This window comes from Dendropsophus ebraccatus, chromosome 12 (assembly GCF_027789765.1).
Source record: "Dendropsophus ebraccatus isolate aDenEbr1 chromosome 12, aDenEbr1.pat, whole genome shotgun sequence".
NCBI classification, from domain to species: domain Eukaryota; kingdom Metazoa; phylum Chordata; class Amphibia; order Anura; family Hylidae; genus Dendropsophus; species Dendropsophus ebraccatus.
The window spans coordinates 91353415-91360883 of record NC_091465.1 but is presented as its reverse complement, the minus strand read 5'-3'; the positions used below and the strand labels follow the sequence as shown (position 1 = coordinate 91360883).

Sequence of the window (7469 nt, the reverse complement as noted above, 5' to 3'; positions counted from 1 at the left end):
ACTATATATACTAATGCTACACATATACTATATATACTAATGCTACACATATACTATATATACTAATGCTACACATATACTATATATACTAATGCTACACATATACTATATATACTAATACTACACATATACTATATATACTAATACTACACATATACTATACTACACATATACTATATATACTAATACTACACATATACTATATATACTAATACTACACATATACTATATATACTAATACTACACATATACTATACTACACATATACTATATATACTAATACTACACATATACTATACTACACATACACTATACATACCTCCCAGAGTCCAGAGACAACAGCTCAGGATTAGAGAAATAAGAGCCATGGCCCCTCTTTGTTGGATGAGATCTGTAACAACACATCATGTTCTTAGTAACTAATGTAATCTATGTACACAGTGACCCCACCAGCAGAATAGTGAGTGCAGCTCTGGGAGTATAATATAGGATGTAACTCAGGATCAGTAATGTATGTACACAGCAGGGGCGGGCTGGGCCGGGGGGCAGGAGGGCATGTGCCCCCCGGGCCGGTCTTCCCCACCAATGAGTGGGCCGCGACGCGCGGCCGACTCTCTACAGTAGTTGAGACTGAAAGAATAGCGCGGCCGGCCGCCGCGCTATTCCCCCAGTCTCTTCCGGCCTCCTGATCCCCCAGGAGCCGCAGACGTGCTGTACGCAGGCACGTCTGCAGGCACCTACATCAGGTCCCCAGCGGTGACGTCACTTCCCTGACGCGCCGCTGAGGACCTGATAGGAAAGTGAGAGGAGAGGAGCCGCCACGCTGCAGCAGCAGCAGGGAGAAGCTGCTGCACACTGAAGATCCGGCCCGAGGAGAGGTGAGTTGTTTTTCTTTTTTTTTAAACCCATTAACATGTGGCCACACCGGGGGGGGGGGGGGGGGGCTATTCTATGAGGGGGGGTGCACAAGGGGGCTATTCTATGAGGGGGGATGCGCAGGGGGGCTATTCTATATTGGGGGGATGCACAGGGGGGCTATTCTATGAAGGGGGATGCACAGGGGGGCTATTCTATATGGGGGGGTGCATGGGGGCTATTCTATGAGGGGGGGTGCACAAGGGGGCTATTCTATGAGGGGGGATGCGCAGGGGGGCTATTCTATATGGGGGGGATGCACAGGGGGGCTATTCTATATTGGGGGGATGCACAGGGGGGCTATTCTATATTGGGGGGATGCACAGGGGGGCTATTCTATGAAGGGGGATGCACAGGGGGGCTATTCTATATTGGGGGGATGCACAGGGGGGCTATTCTATATTGGGGGGATGCACAGGGGGGCTATTCTATGAAGGGGGATGCACAGGGGGGCTATTCTATATGGGGGGGTGCATGGGGGCTATTCTATGAGGGGGGGTGCACAAGGGGGCTATTCTATGAGGGGGGATGCGCAGGGGGGCTATTCTATATTGGGGGGATGCACAGGGGGGCTATTCTATATTGGGGGGATGCACAGGGGGGCTATTCTATGAAGGGGGATGCACAGGGGGGCTATTCTATATTGGGGGGATGCACAGGGGGGCTATTCTATATTGGGGGGATGCACAGGGGGGCTATTCTATGAAGGGGGATGCACAGGGGGGCTATTCTATATGTGGGGGTGCATGGGGGCTATTCTATATGGGGGGGTGCATGGGGGCTATTCTATGAGGGGGGATGCGCAGGGGGGCTATTCTATATTGGGGGGATGCACAGGGGGGGCTATTCTATATTGGGGGGATGCACAGGGGGGCTATTCTATATTGGGGGGATGCACAGGGGGGCTATTCTATGAAGGGGGATGCACAGGGGGGCTATTCTATATTGGGGGGATGCACAGGGGGGCTATTCTATATTGGGGGGATGCACAGGGGGGCTATTCTATGAAGGGGGATGCACAGGGGGGCTATTCTATATTGGGGGGATGCACAGGGGGGGCTATTCTATGAAGGGGGATGCACAGGGGGGCTATTCTATATTGGGGGGATGCACAGGGGGGCTATTCTATGAGGGGGGATGCACAGGGGGGCTATTCTATGAAGGGGGATGCACAGGGGGGCTATTCTATGAGGGGGGATGCACAGGGGGGCTATTCTATATTGGGGGATGCACAGGGGGGGCTATTCTATGAAAGGGGATGCACAGGGGGGCTATTCTATATTGGGGGGATGCACAGGGGGGCTATTCTATGAGGGGGGGTGCACAAGGGGGCTATTCTATGAGGGGGGATGCGCAGGGGGGCTATTCTATATTGGGGGGATGCACAGGGGGGCTATTCTATGAAGGGGGATGCACAGGGGGGCTATTCTATGAGGGGGGATGCACAGGGGGGCTATTCTATGAAGGGGGATGCACAGGGGGCTATTCTATGAGGGGGGATGGACAAGGAGGCTATTCTATATGGGGGGGTGCATGGGGGCTATTCTATGAGGGGGGGTGCACAAGGGGGCTATTCTATGAGGGGGGATGCGCAGGGGGGCTATTCTATATTGGGGGGATGCACAGGGGGGCTATTCTATATTGGGGGGATGCACAGGGGGGCTATTCTATATTGGGGGGATGCACAGGGGGGCTATTCTATGAAGGGGGATGCACAGGGGGGCTATTCTATATTGGGGGGATGCACAGGGGGGCTATTCTATATTGGGGGGATGCACAGGGGGGCTATTCTATGAAGGGGGATGCACAGGGGGGCTATTCTATGAGGGGGGATGCGCAGGGGGGCTATTCTATATTGGGGGGATGCACAGGGGGGCTATTCTATATTGGGGGGATGCACAGGGGGGCTATTCTATGAAGGGGGATGCACAGGGGCTATTCTATATTGGGGGGATGCACAGGGGGGGCTATTCTATGAAGGGGGATGCACAGGGGGGCTATTCTATATTGGGGGGATGCACAGGGGGGCTATTCTATGAGGGGGGATGCACAGGGGGGCTATTCTATGAAGGGGGATGCACAGGGGGGCTATTCTATGAGGGGGGATGCACAGGGGGGCTATTCTATATTGGGGGGATGCACAGGGGGGGCTATTCTATGAAAGGGGATGCACAGGGGGGCTATTCTATGAGGGGGGATGCGCAGGGGGGCTATTCTATGAGGGGGGATGCGCAGGGGGGCTATTCTATATTGGGGGGATGCACAGGGGGGCTATTCTATGAAGGGGGATGCACAGGGGGGCTATTCTATGAGGGGGGATGCACAGGGGGGCTATTCTATGAAGGGGGATGCACAGGGGGCTATTCTATGAGGGGGGATGGACAAGGAGGCTATTCTATATGGGGGGGTGCATGGGGGCTATTCTATGAGGGGGGATGCACAGGGGGGATATTCTATTAGGGGGGGATGCACAGGGGGGCTATTCTATAAAGGAGGATGCACAGGGGGGATATTCTATTAGGGGGGGATGCACAGGGGGGCTATTCTATAAAGGAGGATGCACAGGGGGGTATTCTATTAGGGGGGGATGCACAGGGGGCTATTCTATGAGGGGGGATGCACAGGGGGAGCTATTCTATAAGGGGGGGGGTGCACATGGGGGCTATTCTATGAGGGGGGGGATGCACAGGGGGGCTATTCTATGAGGGGGGATGCACAGGGGGCTATTCTATGAGGGGGATGCACAGGGGGAGCTATTCTATAAGGGGGGATGCAAAGGGGGGGTTATTCTATAAAGGAGAATGCACAGGGGGGCTATTCTATGAAGGGGGATGCACAGGGGGCTATTCTATATGGGGGGGTGCATGGGGGCTATTCTATATGGGGGGGTGCATGGGGGCTATTCTATATGGGAGGATGCACAGGGGGGCTATTCTATGAGGGGGGATGCACAGGGGGAGCTATTCTATAAGGGGGATGCACAGGGGGAGCTATTCTATAAGGGAGAATGCACAGGGGGCTATTCTGTATGGGGGGATGCACAAGGGGAGCTATTCTATATTGGGGGGATGCACGGGGGGGGCTATTCTATAAGGGGGGATGCACAGGGGGGCTATTCTATAAGGGAGAATGCACAGGGGGGCTATTCTATATGGGGGGATGCACAGGGGGGCTATTCTATATTGGGGGGATGCACAGGGGGGCTATTCTATGAAGGGGGATGCACAGGGGGGCTATTCTATGAAGGGGGATGCACAGGGGGGCTATTCTATGAGGGGGGATGCACAGGGGGGCTATTCTATATTGGGGGGATGCACAGGGGGGCTATTCTATGAAGGGGGATGCACAGGGGGGCTATTCTATATTGGGGGGATGCACAGGGGGGCTATTCTATGAGGGGGGATGCACAGGGGGGCTATTCTATGAAGGGGGATGCACAGGGGGGCTATTCTATGAGGGGGGATGCACAGGGGGGCTATTCTATGAGGGGGGATGCTCAGGAGGCTATTCTATGAGGGGGGATGGACAAGGAGGCTATTCTATATGGGGGGGTGCATGGGGGCTATTCTATAAAGGAGAATGCACAGGGGGCTATTCTATGAGGGGGGGATGCACAGGGGGAGCTATTCTATAAGGGGGGGTGCACAGGGGGGCTATTCTATGAGGGGGGGATGCACAGGGGGGCTATTCTATGAGGGGGGATGCACAGGGGGAGCTATTCTATGAGGGGGGGATGCACAGGGGGAGCTATTCTATAAAGGAGAATGCACAGGGGGGCTATTCTATGAAGGGGGATGCACAGGGGGCTATTCTATATGGGGGGGGGGTGCATGGGGGCTATTCTATATGGGGGGGGTGCATGGGGGCTATTCTATATGGGAGGATGCACAGGGGGGTTATTCTATATTGGGGGAATGCACAGGGGGCTATTCTATGAGGGGGGGATGCACAGGGGGAGCTATTCTATAAGGGGGGATGCACAGGGGGAGCTATTCTATAAGGGAGAATGCACAGGGGGGCTATTCTATATGGGGGGATGCACAGGGGGAGCTATTCTATATTGGGATGCACGGGGGGGCTATTCTATAAGGGGGGATGCACAGGGGGGCTATTCTATAAGGGAGAATGCACAGGGGGGCTATTCTATATGGGGGGATGCACAGGGGGAGCTATTCTATGAGGGGGGATGCACAGGGGGCTATTCTATGAGGGGGGGATGCACAGGGGGAGCTATTCTATAAGGGGGATGCACAGGGGGAGCTATTCTATAAAGGAGAACGCACAGGGGGGCTATTCTATGAAGGGGGATGCACAGGGGGCTATTCTATGAGGGGGGATGCACAGGGGGCTATTCTACGAGGGGGGTTGCACAAGGGGGCTATTCTATATGGGGGGATGCACAGGGGGGGGGCTATCCTATATGGGGGATGCACAGGTGGGCTATTCTATATGGAGAGATGTGCAGCGGGGGCTATTCTATATGGAGGGATGTATTGATGAGGATGTTGCTGGAGCAAGAAGCCTAAAATGTCTGTCTGACAGATCCCGTGGAGAGGAGTCATGGCCAGAGAAGCCTTCATGATGGCTGGAGCCGGATGGAGAAGAAAAGGAAAAGTGGACGTCTCTTCATGCAGAGAAGACGCCTACTGTGAGTCACTGAATGTAACTGCACTATAATAACTTATAAGGTCTTTTAACTTATCAGGGGTGTCAAACTATGTCCCTCCAGATGTTGCAAAACTACAATTCCCGTCATGGTTTATCTGTCCAGTCATGATGGGATTTGTAGTGTTGTAACAACTGGAGGGACGGAGTTTGACAACTGTGTTCTATTGTCAGTGTTCTTATACCGGAGATAGATAGGAGATAGATAGGTGATAGATAGATAGATAGATAGATAGATAGATAGATAGATAGATAGGAGATAGATAGGAGATAGATAGATAGGAGATAGATAGGAGATAGATAGGAGATAGATAGGAGATAGATAGGAGATAGATAGGAGATAGATAGATATAGATAGATATAGATAGATAGGAGATAGATAGGAGATAGATAGGAGATAGATAGGTGATAGATAGATAGATAGATAGATAGATAGATAGATAGATAGATAGATAGGAGATAGATAGATAGGAGATAGATAGATAGGAGATAGATAGATAGGAGATAGATAGATAGACAGACAGACAGACAGATAATAGATAGGAGATAGATAGATAGATAGATAGATAGATAGATAGATAGATAGATAGATGATAGATAGGAGATAGATAGGAGATAGATAGGAGATAGATAGGAGATAGATAGATAGATAGATAGATAGATAGATAGGAGATAGATAGGAGATAGATAGATAGATAGGAGATAGATAGATAGATAGATAGATAGATAGATAGATAGATAGATAGATAGATAGGAGATAGATAGATAGATAGATAATGGATAGATAGATAGATAGATAGATAGATAGATAGATAGATAGGAGATAGGAGATAGATAGGAGATAGATAGATAGATAGATAGATAGATAGATAGATAGATAGGAGATAGATAGATAGATAGATAGATAGATAGATAGATAGATAGATAGGAGATAGATAGGAGCTAGATAGATAGGAGATAGATAGATAGATAGATAGGAGATAGATAGATAGATAATAGATAGATAATAGATAGATAGATAGATAGATAGATAGGAGATAGATAGATAGATAATAGATAGATAATAGATAGATAGATAGATAGATAGATAGATAGATAGATAGATAGATAGATAGGAGATAGATAGATAGATCCAGTAGGAAATAGCTATCTAGCAGTTCATTATGTATCTTTGATTACACATGAGATCACAACCAGCAGACACATTTTAATAATGAGAACCTTCTATGGGGAGGATCCTGGTATTTGTACAGTGGATGTTAGTTAGTAATGGCGGTGGTGGTGAAGGGGTTGTGATATTTGTTTCCTTTATACTGGTATTATTGGTCTGGGTATACTGGATCTCAGTTATGGTGTGGTGGTATTAGTATGGGGTGGTAATGGTTGTGGTCACAGTGACAATATATGTTTCTTATATACTGGTGTATTGGATTTGGTCAGTAACGGTATATTTCTTCTATCCCCTATTAGTTCTATTCTGGGGTCACATCCACACACTGATCCCCCACAGAACTCTGTATACTGATCTCTCACAAAGCCTCCAGTATACAATACACCAGGAATCCTCCAAGTACAACAGCTGCAAACACTACAACTCCCAGCATTTACTTACAGTCTGCAGCCCTCGGGATATGCTGGGAGTTGTAGTACATCCTCTGATAACAGCTGGTGCTGCAGAGATTCAGGGCTGATGGTTTTAACATGATAAGAGAACCAAAAGGGCATTACAGCACTGATAACAGGGTCACCGGGTACACAGCATGGTACCTTAAGGGTGCATTCACACAGACAGATTTAGCTGACAGATTTTTTGAAGCCAAAGCCAGGAATGGAGTTGAAAAGAGGAGAAATCTCAGTTTTTCCTTTATTACCTGTTCTCTGCTTATAGT

At 49.6% G+C, this 7469-nt stretch overlaps 1 long non-coding RNA gene across 1 annotated transcript in view; it reads right to left on the bottom strand.

Annotated features, from left to right (window-relative positions):
- Window positions 1-318: 318 nt before the first annotated feature.
- LOC138770067 (uncharacterized) overlaps window positions 319-7469 on the bottom strand; it is an 87723-nt gene continuing 80572 nt past the window's right edge. Inside the window, exon 3 of the long non-coding RNA XR_011359386.1 lies at window positions 319-391. This is a non-coding gene — a long non-coding RNA (uncharacterized lncRNA). The remainder of the gene's footprint in view (window positions 392-7469) is intronic.